This window comes from Camelus bactrianus, chromosome 20 (genome assembly GCF_048773025.1).
Source record: "Camelus bactrianus isolate YW-2024 breed Bactrian camel chromosome 20, ASM4877302v1, whole genome shotgun sequence".
Classification (NCBI taxonomy): Eukaryota; Metazoa; Chordata; class Mammalia; order Artiodactyla; family Camelidae; genus Camelus; species Camelus bactrianus.
In genome coordinates this window covers 14613683-14626540 of record NC_133558.1, presented here as the reverse complement: position 1 = coordinate 14626540, position 12858 = coordinate 14613683, and the positions used below count along the sequence as shown (strand labels likewise).

The window sequence follows — 12858 nt, the reverse complement described above, 5'->3', positions numbered from 1 at the left end:
TCTCATTCTAAACAAAGGAAGTCTCCCCATTGACATGCCACACTTATCCAGGATGGCTCACAAAAAACCCAAGAGAAGCAGGAATACAGGCACTTAGTGATCAAAGAGAAATTCCAACAGTAGAAATGAAAAACAGAATTTCCTGAGAAAAAGAAATATGAAATGACATAGAAACAAATGGCAGAAAACCTTGTATTCCATTGTACGACAGTAGGCAACTTGGTTTTTTTCCCCTACTTCCTTGGCCTAATGTGGGAAATGCCTATACCTAATTCACATCTATCGAAGGGGGAGGGGGAGGAGAGGGGAAGGAGGAGCAGCAGCCCCATTTTATCGTTTTATGCAGTAATGAATGAAGACTGGCTAGGGAGATCCCTGAACCCTGGGTGCTGATGGTGGCATTTCCTTCACCAGTAACCCAGCTCATCAGTGTTCAGTTTCCTAGCTGTGAGATGATGACAACTATTCTGGTCCTCCCACTGTTCTAGGCTTCTGAGCAATCTAGCCTCCCACACCCTCCCTGCCCACCTTCACCTACCCAGCCAAATACTCTGCATAGACTGAGCTCAAACGTCTGCTGAAAACCACAGAAGGAGTGGTCTCCTCCCTCCTCTGTACCCTTACAGAACTTTTCTTTCTGCTTACACCCCACTTCCTCATCAGCCCTGATTAGCTGGGCTCAGGACATTTTCTCCCACCAGAGTTCAAATGTCTCGAGGACAGATTCAGCATTTTATTGATCTTTTATCCCCAGAGTCTAGTAGTGAGTCTGGAATACAGCAAGAGTTCAACAAACATCTGCTGAATAACTATGCCAGTGACTCAAGAAACATGGAAAGACTAAAGAAAAGACTAAAGACTTTAGTCACCCCAAAGACTAAAAGAAAAAAGGCTAGGAGGAAAAGAACCTAGTTCCCCTATTTCTGCCACTCCAATCATTATACTGAAAGGATTCGATACTTTTCAATACAAAGGGAAATATATTTCCAAACAGAAAAAAGATAAGCATCTCATGTAAAATATCACAAGGACAGTAGACATTATAAATTATACCTGAGAAATGCTAGTCTTTCAAAACCTATGTGGGATTTCCTTCAGTCCTATCCTTTCATCTTTACCCTCGATTTGTTTTTCCATCACTGAGTGGTTCAGACTGAACACCAAAATAACACAGGGACACTTAAGTGTGAAAGCACAAAATCTCCCACTCTCTGCAAGCATTCAGAGTCCTAAGGCCCAGCTACCACCCTGGAAAGGCTCCCAGAGAGCTTTTCCCAATCATTCCCAATGACTTACTCCTCCTCCACCCTCTAACTATGGCTTGGGGGTACATTACAACTGCTATCCTAAAAAGTGTACACTACTTATAATTAATGAAAAAATAGGGTAACAAATGATAAGTGCTGGAGAGGCTGTGGAGAAAAGGGAACCCTGCTACATTGCTGGTGGGAATGCAGTTTGGTGCAGCCACTTTGGAAAACAGTATGGAGATTCCTCAAAAGACTAGGAACAGACTTAGCATATGACCCAGGAATCCCACCCCTGGGCATATATCCAGAAGGAACCCTACTTCAAAAAGACACCTGCAGCCCACTGTTCATAGCAGCACTATTTACAACAGCCAAGACATGGAAACAGCCTAAATGTCCATCAACAGATGGCTGGATAAAGAAGATGTGGTATATTTATACAATGGAAGACTATTCAGCCATAAAAATGACAACATAATGCCATTTGCAGCAACATGGATGTCCCTGGAGAATGTCATTCTAAGTGAAGTAAGCCAGAAAGAGAAAGAAAAATACCATATGAGATCACTCATATGTGGAATCTAAGAAAACAAAAACAAAAACAAAAAAATGAAGAAGACAAATGAACTTAACTATGAAACAGAAACAGACTCATGGACATAGAATACAAACTTGTGGTTGCCAGGCGGAGGAGGGTGGGAAGGGACAGATTGGGAGTTCGAAATTTGTAGATACCGACAGGCATATGCAGAACAGATAAACAAGTTTATACTGTATAGCACAGGGAAATACATGTAAGATCTTGTGGTAGCTCAAGGTGAAAAAGAATGTGATAATGAATATGTGTATGTGCATGTATGACTGAAAAATTGTGCTCTACACTGGAAATTGACACAGCATTGTAAACTGACTGTAACTCAATAAAATAAAATTTTAAAAAGAGTATGTATTTACCGAAAAAAAAAAAAAAGATAGTCTTGGAAATACACACACATGAAATCATTTCCAAAGTCAAGTGAGGCCAAGGCAAAGCTCCTAGAGAGCCACAGCCACTAACGCACCAGGCTAAAGATCCCACTGTAGGGTTGCTATGGGGCAAGAAGGCTTGGATTTGAGTGCACGTTGGCTGTGGGACCCTGATAAGTTAGAAATCCTATTGAGCCTCAGCCTCTTCACCTGTGAAAGGAAAAAATAATGGTGCCTACTGGCCAGGAGCGTGATGCAGAGCAGCGGAGTCAACAGAGATGAGGCCAACAGACACACACGCGGCACGCGTTAAACAGCCTAAATAGCAGAGCTACTGCTGCATGGTCATCTTCAAATGTTCCTGTCCTTTAAATGATTGCTGTCCTAGAACATTCCCAGAAGACAAGAAAATGCCCCACCTCAGCAAACCTCTGCCATAACGTCTCTGCCATTTTGAGCCTAAGGCAGAGTTGACAGTATAAAAACCTGATTCTATAATATTATGTTCCTATAGGGTATGAAACCATGGAAGGTTTTAAACGGAAATACATAGTACTGGTTGCACTACAATCCATATGATTATACACAAAAAAAATCTTTCTGAGCCACACACAAGAGAATAAAGAAGGAAAACCCTACAATGCTTAGTAACAAAATGTTTTGGGCCAGGTTACTTGCCTCTGGGAGCCTGTTTCCTTATTTGTCCAATAACATTAGTCATTGTCACAACCTTCACCATAGCTAATGCTTTGATAAAACTTAAATTATGTCTAGAAGAGCATCTAATATACAGATGATTCAGGCAGTCTTTATATTTTTTTTCCTCCCAGTTTCTATCTAAACCTGTGGACTTGCTGTGATTTACATCAGGTTTCCAAGATTCTCTTGTTCCTCTCTCCTTTCCACTTTGAATCAGGTCTGTGAGAAAAAACAAACAAAAACCCAAAAAACTAAAACTAATAAACAAACAAACAAATACAACAATTTTCTGTTTCTGGAAGAACCCAATCAAACATTCCTGATGAATAAGTTCCCTGTTTCCTTAAACCAAGGATATCTGTTGTAGTAAGTGTGTGACGGAGCCAAGAAAGGGTAGTTACCATAAAACTATACAAAGAAAGCAGACCAAGAGACATGAAATGGTCATATGAAGTTAGTTGTAAACAGAATAAACAGTGACTTCTTTCCCCTGAGTTTGGACTTAGAAGACAAAAGGAAATAAAGGCATAATACGATGCTCATTTTTCACTTTGAGAACAGATGGTGAGTAGTATCTGAGAACACTGAATTGTAGATCTTCCCAGGTATTTCTGCAAAATTAGATAAGACCAAAATATATGATACAGTGCATGTAAGTTATCCAATAAAAACCACCTTTTATGTTCTCTCTCCCCTTTATAACTGAGCAACATATTTTAAAAAATTGGACATAAATTTCAAAAAGATTTGTGTAATAGCCTTTTTATTAACTTTTAAATAGCTTATTTGTGCCCCCAAATCTATTATTTAAATGATCTTTGTTTGTGGCCAAAGATTTTGATATTAGATAAAAGGAAAAGAAGAATTTGCCACCTAAATAAATGACAAGGAAAGAATGGATTTTCTCAAATCCACATATACTATGTTTATATACTGCAACTACCAGCCACAATAAGTAGTTCAAGAAACAGATCTAAATTTCTGACCCTACACGATACTTACTTACATGGCATCACAGATGAAAGCAAATTATATATATTTAGCCTTTGGAAGACTAAGATTCAGAGGGGGTTGTGATTTAATCAAGTTCACCCAGCTTCTAACTGCAGCACAAGGATTTGAGCTCAGAGTTTCCTAAAGCCAGCATCTTTCCCTCCCCATCAAATTATGCCTCCTCTGAGAATACACATTCACAACAGAGAGCTGTGGAGGCCACTCCTGGAAAGGCAGATTAGAGTCAACTCGTGGTGGCCATTGAGTGTTTTTGTCTTTTATTCCATAGTTATAAGGAGCCATTACAAGTGTTTATTAGGAAAATGACATGTTTAAGAGGAAGAGATATGGTATGTTTTATAGACAGTTACAATTTTTTTTAAATAACTGAAACCATTCTCTCCCAACAGTGCTTTCTGGTCTGTTGAAAGGTTGGTCAACAAGTCATTTTTTCCAACCATCCAAATTTCTAGGATATACCTTAGTTATCACGATTATCTCCTACATCCAGACTCTATCTGCAAAAACAACACTGTTCTAGATTGTGAAAACCCAAGGTCAGCTTTCATGGAATCCATTAAACACATAAAAAGGAAATGAAATAGCCTAGCACAGCCAGAAGGAGAAGAAGAAAGTTGGAGGAATACCATTAGCTGACTTCAACACTTATTATAAAGCTACAGTAACCAAGACAAAAGTGGGACTGGCAAAAGAATAGGCAAAGAGACCAATGGAACAAAACAGAGGGCCCAGAAATAGACCCAGAAGAGTATAGTCAACTGATCTTTGACAAAGAGGCAAGGCAACACAAGGAAGCAAGGACAGACTTTTCAACAAATTATGCTGGAACAACCGGACAAGACATGCAAAAAGAAAAAGAATTCAGACACAGACCTTATACCTTTTACCAAAAAAAAACTCTATAAATGGATCACAGACCTAAATGTAAAACATAAAATTATACAACTTCTAGAAGATGACATAGGAAAAAAACCTAGATGAATTTGGTCTGGCAATGACTTTTTAGATACAACACCAAAGGCACAATCCATGAAAAATAATCAATAAGCTGGACTTCATTAAAATGCAAAATCTCGGCTCTGCGAGAGAAATTCTCAAGAGAATGAGAAGACAACTCACAGAATGGGAGAAAATATTTGCAGGACATCTCAAAGTATTTTGTATATCCAAAACACAGAAAGAACTCTTAAAATAGTAAGAAAACAAACACCTCAATTTAAAAATGGGCTAAAGACCTTAACAGATGCCTCAAAGAAGATACACAAATGGCAAAGAAACAGAAACAGATGCTCCTCATCATATGTCATCAGGGAAATGCAAATTAAAACAATAAGATATCACCACATATCTATTAGAATGGCCAAAACCCAGAACTTGTTCAATGCCAAATGCTGACAAGAATGTGGAACAACAGAAACTCAACCACTGATGGTGGGATTGCAAAATGGTATAGCTACTTTGGAAGACAAGGTGGCAGCTCTTTATAAAACTATTCTCTTACCACACAACAATCATGCTCCTTGGTATTCACCCAAAAGGGTTGAAAACTTATATCCACACAAAAGTCTGTAAAGATATTTAGAGCAACTTTATTCATAATTGCCAAAACATGGAAGCAACCAAGCTGACTTCAGCAGGAGAAAAGATAAAGAAACTTGTACATTCAGACAATGGATTTAGTATTCAGCACTAAAAAGTAATAAGCTATCAAACCACGAAAAGACATGGAGGAAACGTAAATGCATTTTACTAACTGAAAAAAGCCCATCTAAAAAGAGTATATTCTGCATGATTCCAATTCTATGGCACACTAGAGAAGGCAAAAACAAGACAATGCAAAGATTAGTGGTTTGCAGAGTTTGGGAGGATGAGAAAGGATGAACAGGTGGACCACAGAGGATTTATAGGGCAGTGAAAATACTCTGTATGATACCATAATGATGGATACACGTAATCATACCTTTGTCTAAACCCATAAAATGTACAGCACCAAGAGTGAACTCTAATGTAAACAATGGACTTTGGGTGGTAATGATTTGTCAATGTAGGTTCATCAATTGTAACAAATGTACCAATCTAATGAGAGATGCTGACAATGGAGTAAACTATGCATATTTGGGGGCCAAAGGAAATATGAGAAATCTCTGTAGCTTCCTCTCCATTTTGATGTGAATCTAAAGCTGTTCTAAAAAATAATTTTTTAAAAAAGGGAACCAAAGAACAAAATATAGTCATACTGACACTTTTAACTTTCATCTTCTTGAAAAAATGCACAGAATTCCTTATCCTCTTAAATATAGATTATATATTCAACAGAAAATATATTCATGGACAACCAAGCTCCATAAGACCCTCTACAGAAACAAATTCAGGATGAGGACAAGTAAAGATGAGATATAAATGAGTGAAAAACACTTCCTGGTTCCTCAACACAAGTATTCATTTAAAGGGTATACCTGAATACATAGGCAAACAATTGAAATAGCTTTTAAAAAGTACTGATGTGAGCAGTGGTTATGATACAGTAATGGTACAGTATGATATAGTAATAAGTACTGTCCCTTGACAAGGAGAAAATAAAGTCAGTGGGTACTTTTTTAAAAGCATAAAGCTTTTTTAAAGCTGTTTCCATTTTTTGCTTCAATTTTCAATACAAATTTGGAACATAAAAAGATAACCTAGAATACCACCATCAGGGAATATGAATGCCTAGCTAGAAATCCAGATCAGACAAAAAGTAAAAGAAAAAGCTCGCACATGTTATATATAAACCAACATAAAAATGTTTTACTTAAGAGATAGTGTTTATGTTGGAAAGGTACACAAGGCTATAAACAGCTTCTCAGTTGGTTCAATACCAAGGCAGAGCTTATGCCTTAAATGGCTCCATGAACGGTCACCAGGAGCCAACTACAAGTCTCCAATATGTTTATTTTAAAACAAGAACAAGGACAGGCTGGTTCATTGTTCGTGCATCTTTCTGAGGAACAGGCTCTCCTATAAAGCTTTCTACATGAACACACCTACCTTCCAACTAGAGTTCTGTTGGCTTTCATAAGCATCTATGTATTTTTTTCTAAATGTCTCCTGAAAAGAAACCATCAACTATCAACAAAGGTTGGTGTTACAGAGAAGCATCTGAACACTGGTCAAGGCTGAGACTCAATCTTTAAAGGCCAATTAAAATTTTCCAATCTTCAGAATCGTTTGAGATCCCATTTTTAAAGGAGTGATTCCAAAAACAATAAATATCTAGTCCTGAACTCAGCTCAGCAGATCTTTTAGTTACACAGAGTCTCCTTTCCAAAGACCCAATAAAAGGCATGACACCAAGCTGTCTTCACCTCTCTTTCTTTGGATCCTTTTATGAGGTAATAGTCTTTGACCACTATCCATGCCCCACTGGGTAGACAAGATTAGTCAGTCATAGAGAACTATATTATATCTCTAATACGCTTTGAGTGTTGAACATGTTAATGGAAATGACCAACTCTGAATAACATATAATATTCTTTAGGTAATATAAAGTACAAACATTGTAATCCTTTAGAAAACAATTAACCTATAATCAGAAGTATTAGAAAACAGACAATTACAATGCTGAGAGAAGTGTTAAAGATAATTCAGACTAAAATCTAATTTCATAAATTCAAATAGGAAATAATTTCATATTTGGGCATGAGGTTCATAAAAATCAAGTTCAAGTTATTCCACCGCATTCACAATTCTAATTAGTGGCAAAAGCAAGACTAGATCTCCAGTCCTGACTCCTATTTCTCTTTATTATGTCACTGAATGAATTTTTATACTGTCTACCATTTCTAATCAGACCACAGATTCACTCCTTTCTCATGGCTGAATGTTAATAACTGGTGTTCAGAATTTACCAAGGGTCCTGGGATCACCACATACATGCTCATGGCTGGACATAGGCACACCCTAGGAGAGATGAGAGCACTGGCTACTGTATGGAGTGTGGAGCCTGAGAGGAGATGCCAGTGTGCCACATCCCCAGCACATACACACAGGGCCACTCTTCAACCCTGGTTAGGACCAAAACCAGTTCAGAGAGAGATGAGATCTTCATCTCACTCTTAAATGAAGAGAAGGTTTAAAAAACCCATAAAGTAAGGCAGAACTATTAGAAAAGACTTACTTCTATAAGATTATAATAAGGCCAAGATGATGGAGCATAGAGAGAAATTTTCTTAACCTAAGTCCCAGATAAACTAAGTAGAACAGAACCTTGGAGCAGAGATACTACAAAAGCCCTGAGCTCTCAGGCTAAAGGAAACTGCTACTGTTCCATTTCTTTCCCCAGAGTTTCAAATTTTGTTCCCTAGGCTATCCATGTGAAAGAAGCAAGAAATAGGAAAAAACAAATCTGTAGCTCCCACAACATATGAAGACTGAAACTGATGGCAGAGGATCTCCAGAGAGGATGAAAAAAAAAAAAAAAAAAGAAAGAAAAGAAAAACCCTCACTTATTTAGCCTCCTAGGTCAGAACAAAGTAAATACCCACAATCGACCATCATGGATGAGGAAGAATGAACAAGAAGGATGCGAATCTTATTTTACTGATTTTTATCTTACCAATAGCAGCTCTTAGGCTGGGGCAATTACAGCTGTTGGAGGTCACACAGTGAAGGTTGCTGGTTTACAGTCCACTCTTGATAATCCAGGGTGAATGATACAAAACATGCAACTCAGGCAACTGGTTGTGTGAGCCTCCTCCTCGTCTCTATCAAGTGAATCAAGAGAGAGATAAAGAGTGTCCAACAGATAATCCACTAGCTTGTCTAATAAAACCACCACAAACAACAAGCATTGTAAACATGTCCATCTGACAAATGACCAAAGGAAAACTCAGAGAAGTTACAAACACTTCCCAGTGTTTACTAGTAAGATAACTGGAACAGGCTGGTTTCTAATCCAGAGTTCCTGACTCCAAGTGCGCTAAACCATGGGCACTTACTGAAGATAGTATTTTATCTCTTTCCTCTTCCATCCTTAAAGAGCTGAGCAGTAGAGAGGTTTTTGAAGGCTGTGTTTTCGGAGAATTTATAGATTTCAGTTCTCCATGTTTTTCTGACCCAAACTTATTATTGATAATGTAAAGTTGGCTTTATATTATCTCTTGGGTCTTTGGAGGGAAAAACAATCCAATTTTTAGAAATAAAAATATGAGCTGAATGTACACTGGGGCAGGGGTGGGAGGAGGTGGAGGCTAATAGGTTTATCTGTCTTTGCTCTAGAATCAAGAGGACCAAATCCCCAGCAGAAAAGTCAGTCCTATCTTCCAATCAAATAAAGTCATCTACCTTCGTAGAGGATACCAAGTGAATGTACATAAGATTTTATAAATTTTATAAATGTTGGAAAAGGACACCACCTGTTCACTGAAAACTAGTGATCTTGGTTCCACCCAGGCTTAGTTGGTAAGTTAATGTGAGTCTTTTTGAAAGAAGGGTTAGGATTCCAAAGCAGTAATATTCTTTCTTCTCCCTCAAAAAAAAAACAAAAACAAAAAAACAAAACCACCAAAAATCTCCAGATAATTGGGATTTGAAAAGAATGGTGTAGTTTTCTAAATCTTCTGGCATTGTGAACATGTGCTAATTAGCATTCACTATTAAAGCTATAAAGCAATCCCTCTGTTATTATTCAGAAGCCTTGGCTCCTTATTTTCAGATTAAAATGAAGACTAAAAGACTCAGCTTCAACCATGTCTGAATGTCTGTGGCCTGATTTCCCCACAACCAACAACCTTACCTAAACTCCCAACTTTTAAACTGCTAAAACCATGGAAACATTAATAAAGACCCTTCTTCATTAAACCTCAACTTCCCCTCCCACTTTCACTTTTGACCAATTTACTCACTTCAAAGCAAGCAACAGCATCCTGTTCAGTTACTCAGTAGGACCTCTGTATCTTCACCCAACACCTTCAATCAAAAGAAAACCAAAAGCCACACACACACACCAAAAACCCTTCGTGATCTCCCCACTTCCAAGTCCAGTGACGCCACTTACGTAACCTCTATTTTTTATTTTTCAGTTGCCATGGGAAAGACTGTTTGGGCAGCCCCATCTGCAAGAGATAATTACTGGCCTTCCAAACACACACACACACCATGCAATGCTACAAAGAAAAAGTATACACAATTAAAGAATTTTTCAAAGAGTGCAAGCAAATAGTAACCAATGTGTTGCTTTGCTATGGGCACAAAAAAAAAAGTTAAAAAGGCAACTTAATTACCAACTATACTCCACATTTTCAGCTAAAGTATTAATAGCAATTAATATTCCCTCACAATTTAGTCAGGCACTTAGTCCACAGTCCATGAATCATTTTTCATCAGTAAGTGCCATGAATATAAATTTATAATTCTGATTTTACAGATAAAAAAAGAGGTTAAGAGAGGCTGAGTAATTCACACAGGGCTAATTAGTAGCGGAGTCAGGATTCAAACCCAGAGCCCACAATCTTGCCACACTGGCCACTGTTCATGGCACTTGACCACAGCCCACGTCATAACCACAGCTAGCTTCTGGCCTGGTCTACTGACATGCTGAAGGGACTCCAGCTTCTACTCCATCCATCTAGTAAAACAGAAAAATACAATATACTTTTGGTACCAAAATGCATAGGTTCCCAGGCCATAGTAGTAATAATGACCCTCTTTTGTTATTCCAGCAGAAAATAAACATGCACATGTGACATTCAAATAGTGTAGTCTTTCCCTCTTCTTAATCAGTTATAATTTTCCCAGAGTTAACTCCTTAACTGAATACTTCTTGCACTTCTTGTGCATAAAAATCCCACCTGCTAATATACATATAAAGCGAACATTGAGTTTTAGGAGATTCAGAAGTGCAGGCTAGTGAAAGGAGTGGCTGTTCTGTCATCTATTATATTTCTCTGGGAGAAGCAGTACTTTTACTTTGGCCTCCTCTTTAATTTAGATAATCATTTAAATTGTTATGATCTTTACAACATGGTTCTGATTCCTAAGGGTGGAAGGTTTATAGACCTCCCAGAGCCATCTATGTTAATAGTGTAAAAAGTTTAAAATATGATTAAAAGAAATTAGGCATTGTCAGAAGCAGAGCCTAGACTGGCAACATTACTTGCTCCACCTTATAACACATCAACATATACCAGCAGCATCTGTGGAAGGGCCAGGCTCATCGCTGCCTCCCCTCCAGCCCAAAGTCCTCCCTACCCTCCTTGACTCCGCCAGTCGGTGGAGGAGTCTGGATAGTGGACTGCGTGGAGCTCCGAGGCCTCCCCTTTTCCTCAGCACAGCATGCCAGGCAGTCACTATGCTGCCTGACAGAGTCTGGTAAGACTCTGGCTCCAGTCCCTTGGCCTCATCTGACCCTGCCCTTCTGCCGTATCACTCATCTCCTGGAAAGAAACTTATTTCCAAACCTCTTCCACATCAGCAATAGGAAAGGAATTTCGAGTCCCTGCGTGTGAAGTGACACAGGTAGGAAAAAAAGTCCAGCCCAGCTTCCTTAGGAGGGAGATGAGCTAGAGAAGTAGGGAAATACCTTCGTATACGTTTATTTTGCCAAATTCCCATCCCTTTTTTGGCCTCAGGCAAGGCGGGAGGGGAAAGCCAAAAGAGGTGGGAGGATAAGTGGAAACAGCTCCTCCTCTTCCCCTGTGCTTCCTGTCTGTAAACACAGCTTGGCCACCCTTCCCCAGCAGGCGCCTGGGGAGACTGCACAGGCTTGCCTGACCGCGGGAGCCCTGCCACCCGCACCGGGCGTGCCTGGAAGGCCCTGAAAGGCTGGGCATGGAGGGAGGTCAGGGTGGGGACAGGCTGGATCCAAGGAAGCCCTTTCCATTAACAACCAGAGCTCCTGGGGTCACTTCTGAGAGGTGAGCAGAGGGGTGTCTGGACAAAGAAATCAAAACATTTTCTTCCTTCCCATCTCTTAGCACCACACTGTGAAGCTTTCCTTAGGTGCTGCAGCCCAAAAAGGTGAGGGGGTGTGCCTGGCCGGGAAGCAGTCCCCCCGAAGGATAGGTGAGTGATTCTGCTCATGGGAATGAAAGGCCGGCCCCGGGGAGCAGTGAGGTGGTGGTACTGAAATCCCAGCTCCCAGACCCATGGCCAAAGCAAAGCATGTAATTAATGTAAACTTGCCAGCAGCTCTCTTAACACATAAGGCCAAAAGTTCATGTCTGATGGACTGGGGCCCACACCAAACTCCAGCTCAGTGCCCTCCTGACTGAGGATGAGTTCAAAGGAATGAGAGGTAGAGGCGGCAGTATGACCCAGGTCGGGCTCTTCCGGGCTCCTGTGACATTCTGAGCACTTCTCACCACCATCATTAGTGCTTTATTGATGCATCTTGCCCACTAGGCAGGGTGGAGGGCTGACCATTTCTGGACTTTGTGTCCTTGACTGAATATGCTAGGTCTGCACAGTCTAATAGGATGGCCACCAGAACCACGTGACTCTTGAGCACTTGAAATGTGGCCAATCCAAACTGAGAAGTGCTGCAAGTTTTAAATGCACAGCAGATTACAAAGACTTAGTATGAAAAACAAAGCAGAGTATCTCATTTTCTTAATATTCATTGCATACTGAAACGGTAATAGTTTGGGTCTACCGGGTTAAATAAAATGTATTGTTGTTCACAGCAGCACTATTTACAATAGCCAAAACATGGAAACAGCCTAAATGTCCATCAACAGGTGAATGGATAAAGAAGATGTGGTATATTTATACAATACTACTCAGCCATAAAAACCGACAACATAACGCCATTTGCAGCAAAGGATGCTCCTGCAGAATGTCATTCTAAGTGAAGTAAGCCAGAAAGAGAAACAAAAATACCATATGAGATCGCTCATATGTGGAATCTAAAACAAACAAACAAACAAACAAAGAATCAAACAAACAAAGCATA

The 12858-nt window shown here is 39.5% G+C and overlaps 1 protein-coding gene across 14 annotated transcripts in view; it reads right to left on the bottom strand.

Annotated features, from left to right (window-relative positions):
* Nucleotides 1–12858, bottom strand: part of LOC105084198 (uncharacterized) — a 987172-nt gene that overhangs the window by 683804 nt on the left and 290510 nt on the right. Inside the window, exon 1 of one of the 14 annotated variants that reach the window (XM_045509568.2) lies at nucleotides 9812–9947. The exons of 12 other annotated variants lie outside the window; for them this stretch is intronic. The gene's annotated coding sequence lies outside the window, so the exon portion shown is untranslated. Of the gene's footprint in view, nucleotides 1–8523; nucleotides 8677–9811; nucleotides 9948–12858 lie in introns of those variants that run through there. One more of the 14 variants, XM_074348170.1, reaches the window with a different exon arrangement.